General features: G+C 33.3%; 1 protein-coding gene across 2 annotated transcripts in view; it reads left to right on the plus strand.

Moving 5' to 3' along the window:
* The first annotated feature begins 5976 nt into the window (after nucleotides 1-5976).
* LOC149573000 (Haloacid dehalogenase-like hydrolase (HAD) superfamily protein) overlaps nucleotides 5977-27579 on the plus strand; it is a 52152-nt gene continuing 30549 nt past the window's right edge. Inside the window, exon 1 of one of the 2 annotated variants that reach the window (XM_089814142.1) lies at nucleotides 5977-6196. The gene's annotated coding sequence lies outside the window, so the exon portion shown is untranslated. The remainder of the gene's footprint in view (nucleotides 6197-27579) is intronic. The other variant, XM_089814143.1, reaches the window with a different exon arrangement.

Below are 27579 nucleotides of genomic sequence, written 5' to 3' on the forward strand. Positions count from 1 at the left end.
AATTAAAAAAATATAATGTGATTTATATAATAATTCAATAAAAGTATAACAATTAAAACTATGATTCATGTTAATATAATAATCCTTTTTATTAAGATTTGTATCATTGTATTTCTAGTAATTGTATAATTTGTTATATTATTAAATATTTAAGAATCCGTATTTAAAATTGTAGGTGAAAATATCATTTTTGTAGAAATATTCCTAACTATTATTCTAAAATAATATCTCCATTTCTTTTTCATATAGCTAGATTTTGTTTAAGATTAAAAAAAGTTGCATAATTTCATTTTATTATTATTGTAAAATAATAACTAAAATTCAAATTCAGTTTTGCCTTATTGGAATTTTTTAAAACCTTTTTTTAAACTATTCAAAACTCAAAAACTTGATTGTTTTAAAAAATAACCATCTTCTCGTATACCTTCGCCAAGATAAAGCAAATAAAGACACCAAATAAAGTGAAATCTGTTGTTCCAACGTTCATTTTAGTGATGATCATAGGATGCAAAAGAAGAGAGATGATTAATGTTATCCATAAAAATCAAGTATAGGAAATTATGACGATCACTATACGGAATGGGGTTTCAATGAAAGACAGTCATTGCGTAGTAATCAAAGTCACAGAATGGAAATCACACATAAGAATTTTTTTGAATTAACCATTTTTAGAAAACATCCTTGCTTTTGTTCCATTCCCTCATAAACTCTAGATAGTTGCATATAGATGAACCATTTTATGGCCACTTGTGGAGATCCAAGTCTTCGTCTATCAAAAGAATAACAAGAAAAGAAAAATATTGTTCGATGTAAAAAAACCTAATTGAGAAAATAGTTCTTATTGCCCCCTCTTTTGTTTTGCCAAAAACACATGAAATGGGGAAGACGCTAGCCAAAGATGAAACACTAATTGTCACTAGATACCCCACAAGAGATACAATTGAAAACCCCAAACCAAATTTCAAAATTTAAAAACTTGAAAGACTATTCAAAATTTAACAAAATGCAGCATATGATTAGTTTGTTAGGGTTTGAAATGGACATGTTGCAGACCTTGAACTAAGGTCAATGGCATAGCGATGTCAATCTTATTCAAAATGTAAACTTGCATCCATAAAAGGCAATTACATCTTTGGCCCACTAGAGGGAGGCTCTCAACCACCTTAAGCACTACCTTATCAAGCTCCTCAGATTTATCTCCAACTGAGTTATTGCATCCAATCAATTTTTGCATGATGGGAATCCAGGTTGTGATTAAAGAAACTTGGGAAGCTCTTGAAATCAATATCTTTCCCTCTCTCATGGCCTTTATAAACGACATTACAACTTGAAACATAGGCTAAGCAATACCATCAAAGAGAGAGTTATCCTTTACATGCTTTGCAAATTTTGTATCTTCACAAAATACCTTTAGGGAACCTTTGAGTATTTCTCCTTTACAATGCTGAATGAGATTAAAAGTCAGCTTTAGAGTTGAGAAATCACGAGAATCCAAAGATGCTTTGAACTCCTACAAAAGCACATGCCCGCATACCTCCATGGTGTCTCTAGATATATCTTCCTGCAACACTTTCTCTAAATATTTCTCCACACTCTCTTGATTCCTGGATAAGCTCGAGTTCCCATTCGTAATAAGAGACACCATTTCTTGGATGCTCTTCTCCACAAAATTCATGTGATTGTCGTCATCCTCTCTACGAAGCTTGGCAATTAAATCTAGTGAAAAAGGCTTAATGTTGGTCCATTTTGCTGTGTTAGAACTTTTTACTATGATATTTTTAATCTTATTAATATGCTAAATGGAGTAGAATTAGGGTTGTATTTAGAGGTATTTGATTTATGTTTACTAGTTTTCAAATTTAAATAATAATAATAAAAATAATGAATAACATTAATTACAATTTTTCATTAATATATGTTCATTTTTAATGTTTTTAACGTTCTATGAATCAAATATTAAAAACATATCTATCAAAATAGTACAAGATAAAGATACTATAGAACCTAAAACTCTCATACATAATATGAGAAAACTAGTTACTATTTTTTAAGATTTGAAATTTTCATTAATATTCATTAATTTTCAATGTTCTTTAACATTCTATAAATAAAAAACATTAGTTATCAAAACAAAAAAAATCCATGAATAAAACCCTAAACTTTAAAGGATAATTCAATTGCTTGGCAAAGGTTTCCTTAGGTACAGGGAAAACAAATGGCAGATAATAAAACACGGTATGAGTAATATTTGCACTCAGAGAGAGCAAAAGAATTTGCACTTTGCTGGAAATAGATAAACAAACCTTTTGCTATTTTTCGTGCACAATATATTTATGAATTTTGACTTTTGATTTTTGTTTTTTGTATTAGGTGTGATGTTTAGACTAATTTTCCTACCACTAAATCATTTTGAGGTTTAATTGTAATATGTTTTGTAAAGACTAAATGAGGTTTTAGGTCCCCTTAAAGCCTACTTTTCCTCATTAACAAAAAATAAATAATCTAACCGTCCCTCATTACCTACAAAAGAATAATACTCGAATTTAATAAAAATATTTTCTAACGGCATAAACTAATATTCTAAATATTTCTAACATTTATAAAACTGATGGAAAATATAAGATAAATATCTCAATAATGACTAGAGATGCAAATTATCATCCCACCCATGCTAAGAATAGAGAATTGTCTGTGTAGGACACTACAAATTTGTGTGGCGGAGGTAGCTTGCTGAGAGGGTAAGGAGAACACATATCTTGACTACATGGTTGTGAAATACCCACAATTTTTCCAAAGTTTTTCATTCATTTTTTTCTAAAGCAATAATTTAATGGAGGATGACAATAACGAGCCAGTTAAATGAGTGTGTGTAACTACTGCAATTTGAACTTTGTAGAGAGAGCCATTCAAAATAGAAGATTGTGCATGAAAAATAGCATGAGACCATTTGATTCGTAAAGCAAAAGAAATATTTGAAATTCTCAATAGATTAAGTGAAGACATTCATCATTATATGCGATTTACCAAGATCGAAAGTATTCTACACAAATAAACAAATGCATTGCTGCAACAATCATACATAATTCAGGGCGAAATGTGCTCTTAAAACTCATTTTAGCTATAAATGCAAGAAAAAACCAACAAAAGCAGAGGACTTGATAGAACTGACAAGAGTCTTGAAATGCCAATGATTATATAAAGAAGAGAAGCAATATTAATGGATGAGGAGGAGGAGGATCCGTCATGCACATGAGAATCCATGAATAAACAATTAAGCAAGCAAGTGAGTAAGACAACTAGTCAGCCAAAAATTTTGTTACTTGCTAAGAAAGACATTAACATGGCTTATTAAAAAGCCTCTGAACAGTGCTATAAATCAATACTTAAAATTAATGAGATTTTCCTAATTACACTCTTGTGAAACTACAATCCAAGCTATATCTTTTTAATAATTTTGTTTATATTTTCTTCCATAACACTCAAATATTTTAGATCACGATGCTTATAACTAAGTCACAATTTTGTTCATCACCAAATTTAAAAATTGTCTCATCCACACCCCCTTCTCTACTCTCTCCGCCCTTCCTCTACATTGTCTACTCTCACAAAACAATTTAAAAGCCCTTCCCCTACATTGTCTACTCTCACAAAACAATTTAAAAGTTGTTATTTAATTGTCATTTTTTAAAGATGGCTAATAATGTCAAATCATCAAACTTGTATACGAGGTGGTCATTTTTTTTGGTTGTTACATTTGTTTGCCTAGGTATGCATTTTTTGTAGCTTTCAATGCAGCTCACCCAAACTTTTAAAAGGTGGTCGACCGATTGTAAAAGGTATAAGTATAAGACTTGTAATGCATGTCACAAATATGTAGAAGGGAATAAAGGCTACAAAGCAAAGAAGAAACAAAAACCATATAAACAGGAACTTCAAAGGGAGGATATTGGGCATAACCTCCACCTCGTAATGCAATTAAAAATAATTGGGTAGTACAAGTGAAAAAAATAAGGGTTTAAGACTTTTCTAACGAGGGACATTAGACTAAGGAAATGGAAACAGTTTTGCAAAGTCAGTACAGAGATTTGGCTAATATCTGCAGCCACATGGATCAACAAATCAAGTTTTCAAGCCTAGTACTCAGGTTCAACAAAATAGAATAAGAAGACAATTTGTGCAAATATAAATTAATGAAACAAGAATAGGTAATGAAAATGAAATCTAAAACCAAAACTCTATGTCTAAATTCATTATGCCCAAAATAGATTTAGCCTATGTCGCTATTGATAATTTACATCTCAAAAAAATTTAAAATTAAAGACACAAAAAAGAATATAAATATTTATGAGTTTAAATAGTTTAGGATTTTTGTATGGGAAAAAGAAATTGACTGAGGACACACTTGCCTATACATTGCAACAATTCCACAGATTGCAGTCTTAGCTACCTTATGATTGACATTGTCTCTGCAATTAAGAAAAATTGAGACAATAAAACAAATCTTGTTATTATTTTGATTTTTTTGAAGAGACAAACTATTAAAACATATTTGGAAAAAAAAATAATTTGAAAAGGCAAACCATAACAAGAGAATGTCACTGTGGATTACCTCGCATGGATATGATTACCTCGCATGTATATCAAGATCTTCACGTGGGATTTCAAATAGTTTTTTCTATATATAATTGTTATTAGTTAACTAACAAAGAAGTTATGAAAACATACACGACATAAATATGCGGAAAATGATAAACTACATCTACACATATAAGAACTAATTTACATACACCAAATCTACCAAGGACACATCAACAACTATATCGGCACAACACGACCAGTAAAGTAATTAGTTTAAAAAAAAAAAAAATCTTAAAAGGTTTTAAGCTAACAAAAATTTAAGTTTGTATAAATTTGTCCATTATAAATAATTTATTTTGATTTAAATTATTTGGAAAATGGTACATAATAATTAAAACTAGTAAACAATATAACAATTACAATATTGATATATATAATTCAAAATGAATATTAGATGATATATGAACAAATTTTACATTTTTAAATATATTTTAATTTAAAAAATAGTTAGCTTTAATACTTAAGTTTTACGAATAAAATATGTATAAATGCTATCCACAATATACATTTAGCAATTAACTATTAAAAAAATAAAAAATAAAAAATAGAATAGTTTATAAGACAATATGTACTATTATATATAATTGAAAATATAAAAGTACAATGAAATAGGAAAGAATTATGTATTAGTAAAATTAACACATATATTGACAACTAAACTAGGTATTAAAATTTTTATAATTAATAAAAGTTTCAAAGAGCCAATTTTAAAAGTAGAAAACATTTATATATAAAATTGAAAATTTGAAACTTCTAAATATTCATAAAAAATAAATAAAACAATCAAGAAAATATAGAACAACCAATCAAAAAAGGTTAAATCTTTAAAAAAAATAGTTTAATAAAAAATAAAAAGATGAACTATATATATTAGTTATGTATTAAGCTTTTAAAAATTGTAAAATTAATAGCTATTGAAAATTTGGAACTTCAAAATATTCATAAAAAATTAAAACAACTAAAACAACCAATCAAAGAATTGTTCAATCTTTTAAAAAATTAGTTTAATAAAAAATATAAAGATGAACTATAAATAATTATGGATTCAATTTTTCAAAATCATAAAATTAATATCTATAATGACCCCAAAACATAAGTCTCCTGCCTTATAAAATTAGTATTGAAGTGTAAGGATATTTGTTTTCCTCAAAAAAACAAATAAAGAAGAGAAATAAAAGCTTAGCTTCTGGGCTTTAGATTTAATAGTGAATTATCTCTCCTTAATGTGAAATTGGTAAAGATTGTTCCCATAAAAAATCAAATCAAAATCTAAAGATCAAAGCCAGATTCCAACTAAATTAATTAATTAATAACCACTAAGGATTTTAACTACTACTTAAGACCGACAAAACCACGTTGAAGGCAAATGCCTTGTTCCCCAGGAACGTTTTAATCCAGGCGGTATCATGGATTTAATGTGCTACGGACAAACTACTGCGTAGCTCCCCCAGTTTTAAGTCATCCACAGATTAGAGGATGCAATTTCTACATTACATTAAATCTTTCGTCCTTGATCGGCCATGAGACAAGTTTGCTGTTCGAGAGAAATGCAAATCAGGTACGCTTGTCCACCAAATCCAAACCCTCACTCTTTTCTCACTTTTTAAATCTGAAACATTTGGGAAACTACGTTATCTTATAGTATGGCAGAATGCAGAGTTGAGGCATCAGACTCTTCTTTACTTTTGCCTTTTTAATGCGTCCAAACTCAGCGTCTGATTTGACTAGATTATTAGTTATTAGATTTGTAGGCGAGGAGTTTAAACGAAAAGAATGAGAAAATCTTAATGACCACCTCTGAATCCGTGCAATAATGGTGGAGGATTGCCCAGCTGAAACATCTATTTGTAAACATTCAGGGTGTCTTAATTCGCCTGGCAATGGCCTAGCGGCTATGTGTATATGCCACTTTGTCGTAAAGACAAAGTGGCATATACACAACTCACACGACCCTTGCATGATTTTTTACAGTTTGTTTTATTTTCACTGTCCTTTTGAGCTTCCTCCCGAAAAAAACCTCTTTTTATGTACTTATATAACTGATACTTTCTACTTAAGTCTTATAGGCTTGAGAGGATGTGTATATTAAAATTGTTTCTAGACTAAAATGGTCATATGCAACGAACTTTAATGAGGATAATGCGAGCATTGCCTTTGTCAAAATGGATCCTTATATTGCAGTTGCACGTGTTTCGACTACGGTGAGAAATTATCTTGGGAACTCCTTGAATGTCTTGCCACCTATATGGGATTGTCTTCTGTTTGTCGCACAATTCTTGGGGGACAAGTGTACCTTGTTGATCTAAGATTTTTGTTATCGCTTAGGGTGAGGTTCTATGGAGGGTGGCTTTTTGAAAAATAAAATTTTGGTAGCAGATTTTTTAGGAATATTTAAAGTCAAGCAGTCTTATGAATTTTGTAGAACATTTCAGCTCAACAGTTTAAATTCTAAGTTGAGTAAGTTAAATCTCATAAATTTTATCGTAATATATAGAAAATGGTAAATTTTTTTCATTTTTCCTATTAATTTTAATTTTGGTGGAAAAGTAAACATAATTTTGACATGTGATGGAGAAATCTCCTAAGGTGGTGGAGTAATTTCCAGTCGCACCCTATTTACACCTGCTCAAATTCTGATATCTAAAAAGTACAAGCTCCTATTTTCTAACAAGAATTTCGAATTAATCATTTAGCTCAAAATTTTTATCTATCACGAGATTTCCAGCTCTTTAAAAATAGAACTTTAAGCCTCTCTGATGAGACCACAGCCTTATTGTAAATAAACCTTTAATATTTCCAAATAACTTATACTTAGTGCGAATTTCATTTTGTAACTGCATTGAATGTGCTAAAAACTTTTAGAATCTGAGAGTGTCTGTGATTCATTAAGACAAGAAAGACGGCTATGACAGTAAGTCTGGCTATAATGAAAACATGGTGCTCAGCTAACATTTTAATCATTTCTTGATTGGAAGTTTATCTGAAGATCTTTAAAGTTAAAACTAAAGAAGATCTTTAAAGTTAAAACTAACTGGGAATCACCTCATGCAGACGATGCTATTAGTTAGTCTGTAACGCACTTTTATTTCAAGTGTTAACAATTGGATGGTATTGTGGAAGATTTCAGTTTTAAAAAATCCCAAGCTTCCTTTGTTCATGAATGCATATCATTATTAAAAAAAGCCTCATTACATAAATTCTGAAAAGAAAATAACAGAAAGTACAAGAAAAGAACTTATCAAAGAGCAATGAAGCTACACATATAATGAAAAAACTTTAATAAAAGGCTTAAGAGTTTAAAACTCTTTATTTTAAAATTTAATAGATGTGCCAAAATATAAATAAACTGAAACTAAAATAATGATTTGATTTGAAAAAGATCAATAAAATTTTTCTTGTTGTATCAAAAACACTTTAGGACAGAAAAATTTATATAAAGCCATTTTCAATGCTACTATTGATACATCAGCCCATATTCAAGGTTAAAGTAAGACAGATTCAGTTTCAGTATTCTAATTGAGAATGGCAGAATTTTTGCAGTTGTGATTTTTTTTCCAGTGTCCCTGGGTTTTGATAGCTAAAAAGACCTGTCTTAGTGAAAATACTGCATTTTGTTGTTGCTTTCTATTAATTCTAATGTTATTTCAGATTTTATATGTACTATTTCTATTATTTAGGTTTACTGAGTTTTTTTTTTCCGACATTGATGGTTCTTCTTGACCGAAGAAGAAATGCCTGTCAATTGTGATTGAAACTTAAAACAACTGTTTTTGCTACTGCCATATGCTAACTCGTAATTGCAATTTTTCTGCTAGCGATCAACTCCATCCTTAGTATAGGAGCTAGATTAGATGTCCTTAAAAGTCTCTGCTACTGTATCCGAGCAAGGTTCTAAAATTCTTTCTGCATGTACAATGATGAGAACAGTTGTTCCACTTTGTTGGGAATTATTACCTTCTTCCACAACCTAATCTGTTAGCTCAGTATCTTAAACAATGAATAGTATACTAAGTGCCAAAGTTGATAGCGGACATGGAATTCTTCACTCATTGACATAGTTAACTTGATTAGAAAAACTTAAAATGGACCCGCTTTTGCCAATCCAGAAGGAAATGACCGGTCTCTATAGGGAAGGTTTGATCTATTTATATGCTCTACTCGTTCATGAAATCATATCTACTGGAAGGATGAGTAGGCAAGCTGTGAATTTGAGTCCTGAACTCATTTTATGCTGAACACCTTTGGTTGACAACTTGACAATACCATGTATTGTTGGGAATCCTGCTGTCTTGGTTTTCTTTTCTTTGTCTGCATGGATGGTATTAATTTTTTGTTTCAATTCCCAGGCCTCTTTTTGAAAATGCCATAAAGTCTAGACATTCCTTTAGATAATATTAAAGCCTTCATTTAGTTCTAGAGTCTTCAAGGAGAATTTGCTAGCCACCTTAAAATGTAACATGCTAAATTTTCTATTCTTCCTTCAATTGATTTAAATAACAAAATAACTTTTCTTTTCCGAAAACACAAGAAAGACAGTTATAACGGCTATCATATCATTTACACATGAAATATAGTTTCATCCTTAATTTCCATATTCAAGTGATTGGAGCAACAGATTTAACTGAAGTCTTAATGCAACGAAAGAGAAACTAACTTAACTATAATAACCATTATGTTGTGTGTTTCTGGATTTAACTGTGCAACAGTTTAATATCTACTATAGTAACCATCTAAACAATTCATAGATTAGAAAATGGAAATATAAAAGTAAAATACCCGAAAGGTAGTTATCTTGCATGCAGATCTTATTCTTGAGTTGTGCAAGCCTTGACATCCAGAAGAGAAGTGAAGCATTTCCAATGTCTTAACCTCCCAACTGCGGACCCTTAAATATCTCAACACAATATCTATTGAGAAAGGCCCTCCCTACCTTGGGATTAGGCTTGGGACTATCTAGCCACTGAGTGTGCTAGCCACCTTAAAATGTAACATGCTAAATTTTCTACTCCTATTTCAATTGATTTAAATAACAAAATAACATTTCTTTTCTGGAAACACAAGAAAGACAGTTATAACAACTATCATATCATTTACACATGAAAGACATTTTCATCCTTAATTTACATATTCAAGTGAGAGGAGCAACATATTTAACTGAATTCTTAATCCAATGAAAGAGAAACTAACTTAACTGTAATAACCATCTAAACAATTCATAGATTAAAAAATAGAAATATAAAAGTAAAATGCCTCAAAGGTAGCTATCTTGCATGCAGATTTTATCCTTGAGTTGAACAAGCCTTGACATCTAGAAGAGAGGAGATATTGCCAAGGGTTTAACCTCCCAACTACAAACCCTTAAGTATCCCCACACAATCTCTATTGAGAAAGGCCCTCCCTACCTTGGGATAAGGCTTGCAACACCATTGTCTAACCACTGAGCATCTTGGTGTTTTGGCTATACAACTAGCTAGGCTTTGGATACCTTCCATGCACTTATCTGCCAACTGCTAGCAACCCTGACCTCTAGTGATCGCAACAGCAAGCATGCCACTAACCTACCTTGGCAAGGATTTTTGTGGGCACTATGTACCCGATCACCCACCGTTCGACTTGACAAGACCTATACAGTGGTCTACCATGAGTTGACTCAGTTTAAAACACTTTTATTACTTGCTTATTTGTTATTGATTTTTCTCTCTCAGCATGCAAGGATAACCCGTGGTTCAATGGTTCTTAACACATGCCCTTCATCTCGACCACATTGGTCTTCCTTGATGAATTTCTGGGGTGAACATCTACACATTGTATAATCACCATGCATTCTTCCTGACCTGGGCTTATGGCTTAACAAAAGATTCATGATACTTTTAATTTATTCCTGACTTTTCATAAGAGTGCTATCTCTTATCTTAGAGTGTATATAGAAGACACCTCTCTATAAGTGTGCATTGTTGAATCTTACTCCAAGTTAAGTAATAATTTTGAAAAGAAGATGCTATTACAGGGTGCCATAGTTTTGTTTGATTTGGAGCATATTTACAAATCTTATATAAATGAAAACAGATAGTTCATATCAGATTAAGGCTCTATCTATGGTAACGTTGCCTTCTCAATTCTAGGCTAATATTTACAAGTCTCATATATCAATTTTAAAGAGCATAAATAAGCAGAAGATTTCGTGACTTGACTGTTGTGTTGCTTCTTTGAATGCTCAATCGGTCTCTAAGCAGTATTGGTGAAAGCAAGACCAAGGCTGCAACGTAGAGTAGGAAAGTATTGATATGTCTCTAATGCAACTTACAACACTGATATGTCTCTATCTATGAAAGAGAAACTAACTTAACTATAATAACCATTATGTTGTGTGTTTTTGGATTTAACTGTGCAACAGTTTAATATCTACTATAGTAACCATCTAAACAATTAATAGATTAGAAAATGGAAATATAAAAGTAAAATACCCGAAAGGTAGTTATCTTGCATGCAGATCTTATTCTTGAGTTGTGCAAGCCTTGACATCCAGAAGAGAAGTGAAGCATTTCCAATGTCTTAACCTCCCAACTGCGGACCCTTAAATATCTCAACACAATATCTACTGAGAAAGGCCCTCCCTACCTTGGGATTAGGCTTGGGACTATCTAGCCACTGAGTGTGCTAGCCACCTTAAAATGTAACATGCTAAATTTTCTACTCCTATTTCAGTTGATTTAAATAACAAAATAACATTTCTTTTCTGGAAACACAAGAAAGACAGTTATAACAACTATCATATCATTTACACATGAAAGACATTTTCATCCTTAATTTACATGTTCAAGTGAGAGGAGCAACATATTTAACTGAATTCTTAATCCAATGAAAGAGAAACTAACTTAACTGTAATAACCATCTAAACAATTCATAGATTAAAAAATAGAAATATAAAAGTAAAATGCCTCAAAGGTAGCTATCTTGCATGCAGATTTTATCCTTGAGTTGAACAAGCCTTGACATCTAGAAGAGAGGAGATATTGCCAAGGGTTTAACCTCCCAACTACAAACCCTTAAGTATCCCCACACAATCTCTATTGAGAAAGGCCCTCCCTACCTTGGGATAAGGCTTGGAACACCATTGTCTAACCACTGAGCATCTTGGTGTTTTGGCTATACAACTAGCTAGGCTTTGGATACCTTCCATGCACTTATCTGCCAACTGCTAGCAACCCTGACCTCTAGTGATCGCAACAGCAAGCATGCCACTAACCTACCTTGGCAAGGATTTTTGTGGGCACTATGTACCCGATCACCCACCGTTCAACTTGACAAGACCTATACAGTGGTCTACCATGAGTTGACTCAGTTTAAAACACTTTTATTACTTGCTTATTTGTTATTGATTTTTCTCTCTCAGCATGCAAGGATAACCCGTGGTTCAATGGTTCTTAACACATGCCCTTCATCTCGACCACATTGGTCTTCCTTGATGAATTTCTGGGGTGAACATCTACACATTGTATAATCACCATGCATTCTTCCTGACCTGGGCTTATGGCTTAACAAAAGATTCGTGATACTTTTAATTGATTCCTGACTTTTCATAAGAGTGCTATCTCTTATCTTAGAGTGTATATAGAAGACACCTCTCTATAAGTGTGCATTGTTGAATCTTACTCCAAGTTAAGTAATAATTTTGAAAAGAAGATGCTATTACAGGGTGCCATAGTTTTGTTTGATTTGGAGCATATTTACAAATCTTATATAAATGAAAACAGATAGTTCATATCAGATTAAGGCTCTATCTATGGTAACGTTGCCTTCTCAATTCTAGGCTAATATTTACAAGTCTCATATATCAATTTTAAAGAGCTTATTAAGCAGAAGATTTCGTGACTTGACTGTTGTGTTGCTTCTTTGAATGCTCAATCGGTCTCTAAGCAGTATTGGTGAAAGCAAGACCAAGGCTGCAACGTAGAGTAGGAAAGTATTGATATGTCTCTAATGCAACTTACAACACTTTCGTGCTTGTGTCTTGCAGCAGAAACACAGTATGACAGCTATGTGCAAGAGATTTGTTGGTGGATTGGTCACACCATGGTGATGCTCAATTCAATATTTAAGGCAAATGAATAATTTAAGGCAAATGGAAAATAACAATTGTATGTGACTGTGAGGAACTATGAGGATTCACATGCAATTTGAGATTGTGAAAACAATACAAAAATGAAATGCAGGCAATATGGAGATGTGATAACTCTGCCGAGATGTTTTTGAATGCTACTCAATATGAACCATTGCACAAAATAAGATCTTTCTGTTATTTGGTTGCATGCCTGGTTACGAGCAAGAAAGTATGAAGGTGGTAAGGAGTTACAACCAAAAATCCACCGGCAACATGTATGGTAATAATATTAAAATGGCCACTGAACAATATAAGGGCTCGATGAAGAATATAGAATATGGTTGCTCATAATAAAATGATAAAACTATTGCCAAGGAAAAATAATAACTTCATACTAGTGTCTTGATATAAGAATATCATACTATACATACTTACACTTGTGTATGTAGGTACACATGTCTATATATATATATATATATATATATATACTCTGACGTCGTATCTAGTGTATACGTCATACGTTAAGTGGACGTATACATATGTCTCATTCGAATTTATGTGTACATACATATATGTGTATATACATATGTGAGTATATGTAGATAGCATAGTATTGTTAAATTAAGACATGACAGATATCACAGGAAGCTATGAGATCATTCTAGTTTATAAGGTAACACATTAGTTTCTAATTTAATGCTCAGTGATCTTTTCTTTAATAATACATATTTATTGACCAAGTTAGGTCACGGTAATCCGTAGTATACTCTTGCTTGCCTAGTCATTTACCCCGTAGCCTTGGTGGTTAGAATTCATACTTGCTGACCCATAGGCGGATTGGTGTCCCTTACGCAATTCCCTCTCTAGCAATGCTTCCTCCCCTTCGTCATGCTCCTGCAAAAAGAGAACTACCATGGTAATAGCATAATCCTCATTATAAAATCAAGGTTACTATAGCAAGTAATCATTTTCATAAAAACATCATAACGATTGACCACAATTTCACTTTCCATGAAATTATAACAAATAATTGACTTTTCCATTTCACATGAAACCATAGTGTTCAACTAATTTATCAGTCAACCAACTTCACGTGAAATCTCAATGGCTGTAAGAACATTTTGAAATTAAGCAAAATTTGGGATGTAACATAAAACATCGTGTTTTTTGGCTTTTGCATAGTATACATACTTATGTGTGTGCATGAGAGAGAAACTGCAATTGCTGACAGTCAGTACCGTGCCACATCTATGCCTGCATTGGTACCAACTCTATTTATGGGGAAAACACTCTTACAAAGTAATTCAGTACTTTTAAGGAGAGGTATCGTTCATCCCCCTATTGAACTTCAGAAGACTATTACAAAGGTTTTTGGAGCAGTGTATTTATTTGGACTGATTTAGTTTATTTGGAGAACAGTAGGAGCTAAGGTTTGATGTTTCTTGTCTCTTTGACTTCATTCTGCCTCTAGTATAGTTACCGAGTCCAGCTGGATGTGGATTTTCTGGATATGCTGAGTTTGTCTGATTTGGTCTGGACTAGTTCTTGTTAAAATCAAATGTTTTATTTGAAATTCTGAATTTTTAATTTTATTCGACCTTCTGAATGAATCAAAATTTTAAACCTTGGTAGCATAATATTGCTATATTTAGCATTTTTTATGCCTGTGGATTCTCAAGTAAACTTCATAATCAAAAGTACTGAATTAAGGTAGTTTTGATATTAATAAGACATAAAGTTGCCCTTAATAATCACATAAGGATATCTATAGAGAAAAATACATTTTTAAAAGGAAAATAATTTTTCCTTGGATATGATCTTGGTTAATCCAAAGAAATGTTTAAATTCTAACCTGTATTAGGTTAATGGAAAGATAATAAGAAATAAATGTATTCAGCTTGTTGACCAAAGCAGGTATGTCTTTGATGGCTGCATCTGCTCAGAAAATTTGATCTCTTTGTATGTGAAATACCTTAAAACCTACATTCATTTTGTACATAGTTGAGCATGAACTTCATTGGTTAGGGTCAAGCCTCTAGGCATAGATTTTTTTAACCAAATTTGCCCCTACACAATGCCTTTCTTTTACTGTTGCAAGCACAAATCCAGTAGTAGAAAAATATGCATCAATCAGACATGGAAGCCAACCACATAACTTGGTAACTCTTGAAGATAACGGAACCTTGGTTGGACACTATCAATCAGTTCCTTTACAGCAGAAATTTTGAATGCCAAGGCTTAGAGTGTTTTCCAATCACGACTTTCAGCAAGCAAGAATATTGAGAGGGAAAAATGTGACCATAATATTAGAGTTCAAAATTGTGAGGGAGGAGAAATACAAATCATTGTGTCCTATGATTTCTCACGGCTTCATAAATAAAGGCATTTGAAGGAGCAAGCTGTAACTCATGAACGGTTTTTAAAGATTTCTCTTCTTGCTTCATCGATATCAAATGCCAAATGCGCATTTCAGTTTCTAGCAAGAAATTGAATAAATATGGAAAAAGATCTGAAAGTTATAAATCAAGGATAATTTACAATAAATTTATCTACTTGCACGTAGATGTATTTATGAGATGGCGTTATATTATTTATTTTATCCAAGGTCGTATCTATTATTATGTATATCTAAATACATGCTTTATTTGGAAGAGTATTTTATTTTTTTGCACATGTATTTAAATGTACGTATTAGATAGAATCATGTATAAAAATAATATTATGGTGTCATCTTTATTTCTATATCTATGTGCACGTATATAAATATACATTATAATGATGTGGTGAAAAAGTCAATCAAAAGCCATTTGAGGTACACATTATTTTAAATTAATTAAAAAAAAATCTAATATTTTAAATGTTTATTTATTAGCACATGCATGTCTATCGATTGTATCTTGATGTTCAAGTCGCCAGGTCCTTACCAAGATACTTAAAGGTCGTACTTGTCGACTTGATATGGACTAAGTTAGTATCCCATTCTGTTGATCCCATTTAGCAATGCTTCTCCCCTTCATCTTCTCCTGCAACCACCTGTGCAACATTTTCCACAATAATAACAAGTTCCATGATAAATCCATAATAACATTTAATGTAGATAAGGAATTTAATTATTAATCATAATTCTGAAACCAAGCAATTGCTAATCATCATATGATGAACAATGGATAATGACCATCATCATTAAACAATTAACATAATGAATACAACGAATATTTTTAACTACCCTTTTCACATGATTATGAAAAAAAATCCATTCAATTCAATGACTATAAATAAATTTAAATTAGGTCAAAATTTGGGATGTAACATACCCTCCCCCTTAGTTTTTCATCTCCAATGAATGTCACAACAAAACTTAAAATTAATATCTATTCAAACCATTATATTAATGAAAAGAACTAAAAAGTAAAAGTTTAGGCTCTAGCCCTGGAGAAAAGATGAGCGTATTTTTGAAAAATTTCATGATAATCTTCCCAAATAGCATTATACTCTACATACTGATCCCTCTGGACCTTGCATTGAGTCACATCTCGATTTCGTAAGCGTAGCTTACGTACCTTGAGTATTCTGAGTGGTTCTATTTCCACCACCCTTGGGTCTCGTACCTGCAATAGGTTCCAATCAATTATATGATCATGATGAGTGATGTATTTCTTAAGGTATGACACATGGAAGACGTTATGCATCCTTGCAAGAGCTGGTGGTAGGGCAATTCCTTAGGCTACTGGGTTCATAATTTCCAATATTTCAAAGGGTCACTCATACCTTGGGGCCAACTTGGCATTCTTACCAAACTTGATGGTACTCTTTTGAGGTTTTACTCTTAATAGCACCTTTTCTCCCATTGAGAATTCTCTAGGTGTTCCTTTTGCATCTGCATAACTTTTTTGTCTATTATTGGCTTCTTTCAATCTCTGACGAATTTGGATTACCTGTTCTTCCATTTCCTTAAGCATTTCGGGTCCACAATAATTCTATCCTCCAATCGATTCCAACTCATAGGAATTGTTATAAACAAATTCTACCAAGGGTAAATATGTTTCCCATTGGTATTGCCGATCCATACAGTAAACAATTAAAAGATCTTCTAAAACTTGGTTTACTCTTTCTGTTTGACTGTCAGTCTCGGGATGATAAGCTGAGATGATGTTTAGCTTAGTCCCTAATGCTGGAAATAATGTTTGCCAAAATATGGAAGTTATCCTAGCATCCCTATCTCAGATAATTTTCTTTGGAATTTCATGTAGTTTGAAAATCTCTTTTATGAATTTATGAGTGATTTCTGGTGCTCCATCGGTTAGATTTCCTAGTATAAAATGAGCAACTTTAGTCAATCTATCTACTACTACTAGAATGGTTTTGTGTCTATTTTGTGTCATAGGTAACCCTTGTACAAAATCCATGGAAATTATTTGCCATTTCCAATCTGGTATCTCATTTGGGTGCAAAAGGCCAGTTGGATAACGATGTCCTGCCTTTACTCTTTGGCATTCCAGACATCTTGCCACAAATTCTGTTATTTTCCTTTCATTCCTTTTCAAAAATATAGAGGTTTTATATCTGACAACATTTTAGTCACTCCAGGGTGTTCTGAATATGGAGTTGAATGGGATTCTTCCAGAATCATTTTTCGAAGTTCAGTTTTGTTGGGTATATAAATATTGTCATGATATCTTAACAATCCATCCTCTTCTATCCTAAATTCTAAATACCTGAGATCCTGTGGGTCTTTGATGAGAGCTTGGCTGATCTTTGCATAAAATTCATCATGCTCTAGATGTAGAATCTGATCTTTTAATCTGAAATTTATAATAGCCATTTCGGAAATGTGTCTCTTTTTGCTTAAGGCATCTGCTACTTTGTTTTCTTGGCCCTTGATGTAGTATGCTAGAAATTCCATCCATCTCCTTTGTCTAGCATTAAGATTAGGTTGGGTAAAAATATACTTTAAACCATGGTGATCAGATCAAAGATCGAAAGGTTTCTCAGTCAAGTAATGTCTTCACATTTGGAGGGCATGTACTATAGCTGCTAGTTCCAGATCATGAGGGGCGTAATTTTGTTCGTAATTCTTCAATTTCCTTGACTCATATGCAATCACTTGCTCATCTTGCATTATCGAACTCCTACTCCTTCCCTTGATGCATCAGTTATGATGACAAATTTCTTTTGTGGGTCAGATGCTCTTAGTATGGGTGCCGTAGTTAACTTTTCTTTCAAACATTCAAAAGCTGATTGACATTTTTTAGTCCATACAAACTTCCTTCCCTTTCTTTGGATTGATGTGATCGGATAAGCTATCTTGGAAAAATTTCTGACATACTTTCTATAGAACCTTGCCAATCCAATGAAACTTTTGACTTCTGTCACATTTTTAGGTGTAGGCCATTCCTATCATCCCTATCTCAGATAATTTTCTTTGGAATTCCATGTAGTCTGAAAATCTCCTTTATGAATTTATGAGTGATTTCTGGTGCTCCATTGGTTAGATTTCTTGGTATAAAATGAGCAACTTTAGTCAATCTATCTACTGCTACTAGAATGGTTTTGTGTTTATTCTGTGTCATAGGTAACCCTTGTACAAAATCCATGAAAATTATCTGCCATATCCAATCTGGTATCTCATTTGGGTGCAAAAGGCCAGCTAGATAACAATGTCCTGCCTTTACTCTTTGGCATTCCAGGCATCCTGCCATAAATTTTGTTATTTCCCTTTCATTCCTTTCAAAAAATATAGAGGTTTTATATTTGACAACATTTTAGTCACTCTAGGGTGTCTTGAATATGGAGCTGAATGGGATTTTTCCAGAATCATTCTTCGAAGTTCAGTTTTGTTGGGTATATAAATATTGTCATGATATCTTAACAATCCATCCTCTTCTATTCCAAATTCTGAATACCTGGGATCCTGTGGGTCTCTGATGAGAGCTTGGTTGATCTTTGCATAAAATTCATCATGCTCTAGATGTAGAACCTGATCTTTTAATCTGAAATTTATAATAGCCATTGCGGAAATGTGTCTCTTTCTACTTAAGGCATTTGCCACTTTGTTTTCCTTGCCCTTGATGTAGTCTGCTAGAAATTCCATCCATCTCCTTTGTCTAGCATTAAGGTTGGGTTGGGTAAAAATATACTTTAAACCATGGTGATTAGATCGAAGATTGAAAGGTTTCTCAATCAAGTAATGTCTTCACATTTGGAGGGCATGTACTATAGTTGCTAATTCCAGATCATGAGAGGCATAATTTTGTTTGTAATTCTTCAATTTCCTTGACTCATATGCAATCATTTGCTCATCTTGCATTATCACAACTCCTACTCCTTCCCCTAATGCATCAGTTATGACGATGAATTTCTTTTGTGGGTCAGGTACTCTTAGTATGGGTGGCGTAGTTAACTTTTCTTTCAAACATTCAAAAGCTGATTGACATTTTTCAGAGCATACAAACTTCCTTCCCTTTTTTTGGAGTGATGTGATTGGATAAGCTATCTTGGAAAAATTTCTGACAAACTTTCTATATAACCCTGCCAATCCCATGAAACTTCTAACTTTTGTCACATTTTTAGGTGTAGGCCATTCCTTAATTGCCTTGATTTTTGACGGATCTACAACTATTCCCTGAGCTGATATAATATGTTCTAAATACTAGATTTCCTTTTGATAGAAAGCACACTTAAACAATTTTTCGTATAATTTATGTTCTCTTAGTCTTTGCAAAACCTTTTCTAGATGCTTTTGATGTTCCTTCTCATTTTTCAAATAAATTAGGATATCGTCTGTAAAAACCAGTACAAATTTATCTAAACAATCCTAAAATATGCTATTCATCAAATTCATAAAAGCTGCTGATGCATTGGTTAACTCGAAAGGTAACACTGTGAATTCATAATGCCCATACCTAGTTCTGAATGCAATTTTATGAATATCTTCATCCTTGATACGAAGCTGGTGATATCCTGACCTCAAATCAATTTTTGAAAATACTATAGCAGCTTTCATTTGATCAAAGAGGTCGTCAATTCTAGGAAGTAGGTATCAGTGCTTGATAGTAATCTAATTGAGCGTTCTATAATCTATGCATAATTTCATAGTTTCGTCCTTCCTAACAAAGAATACTGGGGTTACTCATGGTGAAACACTGGGCTGGATCAGTTTCTTATTTAGCATATCCTGCAATTGTAATTTCAACCCCATTAATTCTGTGGTTGTCATCTTGTAAGGGGCTCGGGAAATTGGTTTTGCTCCTAGTGTTAATTCTATAGTTAAGTCAAAAACCCATGATGGAGGTAACCTAGGAAGTTCTACAGGAAATACATGCTGATATTTCTTTAGATTAGGGTACTTCTTTTTGAAGGTATCCTTCAAATTTTCCTTCATTTCATGTGGGGCATCCTTCAAATCTTCAATCCTTACTGCAAAGATCTCACAACCTTTTCTTCCACATTACTTAAGTAGCATGGTTGGTGTGATAAACAATCGGGAAAGCGAAGAATCCTCTTGTCCTGATTTAATTATTAGAATGCCTATAGAATCTATTTTCTATAAAAATGAAAATAACAACATTTTTGCTTTTTTGAATGACCCTCGTTCAAAAATGATAAAATATGGGAATATTCTTGGGGGTTATTCAATTGAAAAAGAGAGGAATTTTCTTGAAAATCAAGTAGATGGAAGGCCATTTTGTACTAGAAAACCCAATGTATGAACAAGGATTGATTTTACTTCCCCATCTAGCTACTCTAGGATGGGGATTTGGTCCTGGTGGGGAAATTGTGGACACTTTTCCCTATTTTGTATCCAGGGTACTTCACTTAATTTCTTCTGTAGTTTTAGGCTTCGGTTGTATTTATCACGCACTAATTGGATCCAAAACTTTAGAAGAATCTTTTCCATTTTTTGGTTATGTATGGAAAGATAGGAACAAAATGACCACAAATTTTAGGTATTCACCTAATCTTGCTAGGTGTTGGTGCTTTTCTCCTAGTGTTTAAGGCTTTGTATTTTATCTGTTTTGATTTAATTTCATGTATAACCTCGTTTATGTTTACCAGTTTTCCTTGGTCATCCAAACAATCTACAATTTTAGCAAGATGGTCAACTTTGGCCTTATGCTCGTTGAGTCAAATAATGCCTATAATAATGTTGTAAGACCCAAGTGTTGCTACATATAAATTCTATTCAATGGAGAATTTGGAAAATCAACCCAAGCCTCAAACAGACACTACTCCACCTTAGCCCTTCACTGGTTTGCAGACTCGATTGTCCATGGTTTTGGCATAAAACTGGATCTCTTTGGAAATCTACTTAATAAATTAGGTGATATAAAACATTCAGAAGCTCCAATATCAATTAAGATGGAAACAGGGTTCCCGTAGATCTTACTCAGAGTTTCGATCAAGCCTATCTGTTGTTTTGCTTGTTGATTGTCAAGGACTGCATGGATTCTTTGCTGATAAACATGCTGCTGTTGTGGGAGGGGTTGTCGGTGTGGCTGATTGGTATTGATCTTGACAAGGCATTTATTAGCATAATGATCTCCTCCACAAGTGAAACATCTTGAAGGTGGCCCTTTCTTTTGACTGCCCTTGTTACTCTTATTTGTATTGAAATTACTTTTAGAATCCTTGATTTCATTCCCTTTTGTTTCTGTTTTGCTAACTTTATAATCCTTAAACAGTTTCTTCTGAAATCTAGTATCTGTACTTTCTGTATTTCAATTTGTTTTTCTTTTATTATCCTGAATGGAATCATTTCTCTTGATTTTATATTCCTGTTTGATAGCGTTTTTTAGGGCTTCTTTCATGGTTTGAGGAGTGAGAAAATCAACTGCCCCTTTAATTCTATTGTTCAATCCCATGATGAATTTCCTCACCTTCAGGTTCCTTTCTTGTTGGTATGGTGGTACATACTTCAGTAATCGAGTGAATTTCTCGCAACACTTATGTACAGTCATATCTCCTTGCTTAATATTTTGGAAATCCAACAGCTTGTGGTCATGAAAGGTTTGGGGTAACCAACGGTTCCTAAAAATGATTACAAATTTTTCCCAAATAATCTTAGTGGTTTTAATATTTGGTTCAACCTTGGTGTTTTCCCACCATGTAGCAGCTTCTCTAGTAAAGTGATATATTCCCCAAACTGCTTTTGAGGTTTCCGAAAAATTCCTAATTTCAAAGTACTGTTCCATTTCTATTAACCAGGCCTCTGCATCCTCTCCGGATTCAAAACCAACAAATTTGGGTGGTTTGCTCTTCTTAATATCTGCGGACAGTTCACTTACTATTTCTTATTTCTTTTGTTTTTTGGTTTGGGTGAGTGAAGCTTGAGAGGTTTTCTTGTTGTGTTCAGAGACTTCTGTTTCTGTTCTGGGAGGAGGCGAGGATTGCATTTCCTCTTGGTTTTGCCCCATCTGGGCTTGATCTTGACAAGGCATTTATTAGCATAATGATCTCCTCCACAAGTGAAACATCTTGAAGGTGGCCCTTTCTTTTTACTGCCCTTGTTACTCTTATTTGTATTGAAATTACTTTTAGAATCCTTGATTTCATTCCCTTTTGTTTCTGTTTTGCTAACTTTATAATCCTCAAACAGTTTCTTCTGAAATCCAGTATCTGTACTTTCTGTATTCCAATTTGTTTTTCTTTTATTATCCTGAATGGAATCATTTCTCTTGATTTTATATTCCTGTTTGATAGCATTTTTTAGGGCTTCTTTCATGGTTTGAGGAGTGAGAAAATCAACTGCCCCTTTAATTCTATTGTTCAATCCCATGATGAATTTCCTCACCTTCAGGTTCCTATCTTGTTGGTATGGTGGTACATACTTCAGTAATCGAGTGAATTTCTCGCAACACTTATGTACAGTCATATCTCCTTGCTTAATATTTTGGAAATCCAACAGCTTGTGGTCATGAAAGGTTTGGGGTAACCAACGGTTCCTAAAAATGGTTACAAATTTTTCCCAAATAATCTTAGTGGTTTTAATATTTGGTTCAACCTTGGTGTTTTCCCACCATGTAGCAGCTTCTCTAGTAAAGTGATATATTCCCCAAACTGCTTTTGAGGTTTCCGAAAAATTCCTAATTTCAAAGTACTGTTCCATTTCTATTAACCAGGCCTCTGCATCCTCTCCGGATTCAAAACCAACAAATTTGGGTGGTTTGCTCTTCTTAATATCTGCGGACAGTTCACTTACTATTTCTTATTTCTTTTGTTTTTTGGTTTGGGTGAGTGAAGCTTGAGAGGTTTTCTTGTTGTGTTCAGAGACTTCTGTTTTTGTTCTGGGAGGAGGCGAGGATTGCATTTCCTCTTGGTTCTGCCCCATCTGGGCTGCCATCTCATTCATTCTTTTTTCCATATTAGCTAACTTCAGTTGTATTTCTTGCAAAATCTAAAGTAATAAATCAGTGGATGATTGGGGGTTATTTTCATGGACCATGTCATGACTTGCAACGTTCTCATCGCTGCTCATTTTGTTTGTTTATTGGTTTAACTTGGAAATTTGCAAGATTCTTATGTCAATTTGTTGTATATATATATATTTTAAGCATGCCTGTAATATCTTCCCCTGATTTGAACTTTGATTTGTAGAAATTTAACTTAAGGAATATTGTCAAACACTTTGTATGCAAACTCATAAAGCTGATTTCTTCAATAAATTGCTTTCCAATGAGTAGATTTACGAACAACTATGAAGTGACATTAAAATGCATAATACACATCATAACATTTTCACAAACACTTGGCACACATTCAACAATATATGAAAAATCTGGAAACTCTTTCAATCTGCTGATAAAGAGTGATTTTTAAATGTAGATGTGCACTTACAGCTGCCTTAAAGGCTGCAACAACTATTCAGACTTGTATTCAACAATTATTATGCAAAGTATCAAAATTTGACAGAAGAAATCTGGAATTAGTTGCCGTAGTATTTTGCAGATGTAGTCGGCAGCCCTCCAAACTTCTAATCAGCCGGAAAAACAAGTAAACTTGATACCAACACTGTTCACGCCATACTGTAGCAAAATACTGTTCATGCCGACTGTAGCAAAATACTGTTCATGGGGCACTATAGCAATAACTAACTTCAGATCTGCATTTCAAACCCTTGTAAATTTTTTTATGCGACGCCCCAAATGAAACCCAGTGTATTTTCTGAAGTGAAAACCCTCTTGATCCTCCTTACTGTGTCTTCCAACAGCGAAGAGAATGCTAGCAAAGAGGGATTCCGTCCTCCAAGCCTGATAATCAGATATCCAGCAACATAACATTAATCTTCATCCAAGCATACAAAAAAAAAAGCTCTTCCATTTCTTTTATAGTGTTCTCACAAGAGCTCAATCCTTCGTTTTCTCAATGTGGGATAAAACATAACTCCCTTTATGTACCTTATGTCTCCAATGTGTTATAAAAATAAAGGGAACTCTTTTAATTTAAATATTTCCCACAAACTATAGTCTATGCATTAATAAAGTTAAATATTTAAATTTAACTTTATAAAATGGCTTTATCAATGCATAACAAATCTTATCAATGATAAATAAGTCTTCCTGTTGATTTTAAACAATTACCATCGACATACCACTGTGACTGAATGTCCGGCCATGTCCAAGATGACTTACTATAAATAGTAAGTATGCCCAAAGTTGCCTCAGAACCCCTCAGAAAGACCTGCAACTGAAATTGTCTAGGCCAAATGGCCTCTAAGCCCCTTTAATGTCCTAGTTAGCCTACGGGACTGTGGGGAAATAGGCTAACGACAACATCATGCTATGAATGCTAGAAAGGGGACATTACAATGCCTTCAACAAATTAAAAGAGTTTGCGAAACACATGAATAAACTAATTTATTTAATCAACTTTAATACTTCTATGTTGCATTTATAGAAGCCTTTATTTACAAAAAGTTCCTCTTCTGAGGATGTTTACATTATGGAATCTAAATTTTTGTTTCTCAGCATTCAGTTCAGTTTCAGATTTGTACATATCCCGCACCATCCAAGATCTATGGAAGTGCATAAGAGAATTGGCCTGGTGAGTGCTCCAGTTTTGAATTAGTTTGTTTCTATATGTTGCTTTACTAGTAGGAGTCCACATGACTCTTTCCTTCTTCATTCATTGCAAAGCCTGTTTTAGAGTTTCATTATCTTGAGGCATGGAACAGCAAGTGTAATCGTAGTTTGGCATGTTCTTAATCAGGTTCAAAAAGATGGGATGTTGTGCCTTCTTGCGAGGTGTTTTACGTACTTGCATCCTGTACATTTATTCTAAGAATTTTCAGGTTTACTAGAAAGTAGTGTGCCCTAGGGTTAGTGTTGGACCTAGCGCTTTGTATATTCATCCCACACAATCTATTGAATAGAAAGACTCTTCTGCCCCGGGATCAGGCTTGGGATACTTCTAGTCTAGCCAGCCGAGCATTCCGGTGTTTAAAATGTCCGCATAGTTATGAACGGACATGTCTGAATAACTGGCACTATTGACATCAAGTGATCATAGATGACAAACATGCCTTTAATGACTTTGGCCAAGGTTTTCGGATGGGTTCAATGACCCGATCACCATTGCTTCACTTGACAATAGGGGAACAATAAGTATGAACATGCATGAGCTATTAAATGATTTTCCCTTTTTAAAAATATGTGTGTTTTTCATGTCACATCTGATTTTGCTTCCATGTTGATTGCAGATTTCTTTCTCACCTTTTCACCTCTTCCATGGCCATTAAACCGCGTGAGTCCCAGGTGTTTAATTCTCAGAGTTTAACAAACTCATGCTGCTGATCTTCAACTGGTATAATAATATTCCATGTTTCAATATATCACAACTTTTATGACTTGAGGAAAAATAATCTTAAGGCTTGTAGAAAAAAAAAATACCATTCGAAAATCTGATACATAGCAATAAAAAGAAAAAGATGTAACAACACATCATGATCAATTGATCTTGACTCAACATGGGAAGACTCACAAAGAAACTATTCAATGATATCGAACAAGGATGATTGTATCCTAAATTATATCTTATTGCTGTAAACACAAATGCAGTAGTAGAAAAATATGCATCAATGAGATATGGAAGCCGACCACATAACCTGGTAAGTCTTGAAGATAACTGAACCTTGGCTGTATGCTATCACCAGTTCCTTTACGACAGAAAGTCTGAATGCCAAGGCTCAGAGTGTTTTCCAATCATGACTTTCAGCAAGCAAGAATATTGAGAGGGAAAAATGTGACCATAATATCAAAGTTCAAAATCGTGAGGGAGGAGAAATACAAATCATTGTGTCCTATGATTTCTCACAGCTTTATAAATAAAGGCATTCGAAGGAGCAAGCCGTAACTCACGAATGGTTTTTAAAGATTTGTCTTCTTGCTTCATCGATATCAAATGCCAAATGTGCATTTCGGTTTTTAGTAAGAAATTGAATAAATATGGAAAAAGATCTGAAGGTTATAAATCAAGGATAATTTACAATATATTTATCTACTTGCACGTAGATGTATTTATGAGATGGCATCATATTATTTATTTTATCCAAGGTTGTATCTATTATTATTTATATCTAAATACATGCTTTATTTGGAAGATTATTTTATCTTCTTGTACATGTTTTTAAGTGTACGTATTAGATAGAATCTTGTATAAAAATAATATTATGGTGTCACCTTGATTTCTATATCTATGTGCACGTACATAAATATACATTATAATGATGTGGTGAAAAAGTCAATCAAAAGCCATTTGAGGTACGCATTATTTTTAATTAATTTAAAAAAAATCTAATATTTTAAATGTTTATTTATTAGCTCATGCGTGTCCATTGATTGTATCCTGATGTTCAAGTCGCTAGGTCCTTACCAAGATAGTTAAAGGTCATACCAGTCAACCCAATAATTGGACTAAGTTAGTGGCCCATTTCGTTGATCCTGTTTAGCAATGCTTCTCCCCTTCATTTTCTTCTGCAACCACCCGTGCAACATTTTCTGCGATAATAACAAGTTCCATGATAAATCCATAATAACATTTATTGTAGATAAGGAATTTAATTATTAACCATAATTCCAAAACCAAGCAATTGCTAATCATCTTATGACAAACAATGGATAACGACCATCATCAAACATAATGAATACAACGAATATATTTAACTACCTTTTTCACACAATTATGAAAGAAAATCCGTTCAATTCAATGACTATAAATAAATTTAAATTAGGGCAAAATTTGGGATGTAACACAAGTGCATGGATAATTGTTAGCATTTCTTTATGGTAAATTGAGTATGTTCTTGTTGGCAATTTGGCTAAGTAGATAAGTTGGAGTTTTCATTTATGGCAACATATATCTTGTATTAAGAAGGTACAATGTACAAATGAAGATTTTGCAGTTAAACTTAGAAGATTGTCTAAGTATCAGCTAGGTTAACTAGCAGAGCAGATACAATTTTGATATGTATAGATGGTTGAGGCATTATGGGCACATGCACAGTTGGGTACGAACAATACAGAGTGTTAGGATGATGTGTTCAAGTGCATAAGGCATTACGGTTAGTGTAGAAGAAGATATGACAACTTTACCAGTTGTGGCAATATATAGACAGAACATAGAATAACGGAAAAAGGTTAATTGTGAGTTTAGGAATTATTTTGTTTACGAAATAAATACTTGACTAATTAGGGACGACATTCCTAGATGTTAACCCTAAGAGGGCAAGAGTTAATTTTGTATTTTGCAAAGCGTGTGAAAGCTTGAAGGCCGACTGGACAATGTTTTGAGAATTGCAAAGGTATAAAGGAAAGATTGTAAATGCGAAGTTAAATGTGGTTCTAAGG

This window comes from Cupressus sempervirens, chromosome 2, assembly GCF_028749045.1.
Source record: "Cupressus sempervirens isolate cs-2001-9-10 chromosome 2, ASM2874904v1, whole genome shotgun sequence".
Taxonomy (NCBI): Eukaryota; Viridiplantae; Streptophyta; class Pinopsida; order Cupressales; family Cupressaceae; genus Cupressus; species Cupressus sempervirens.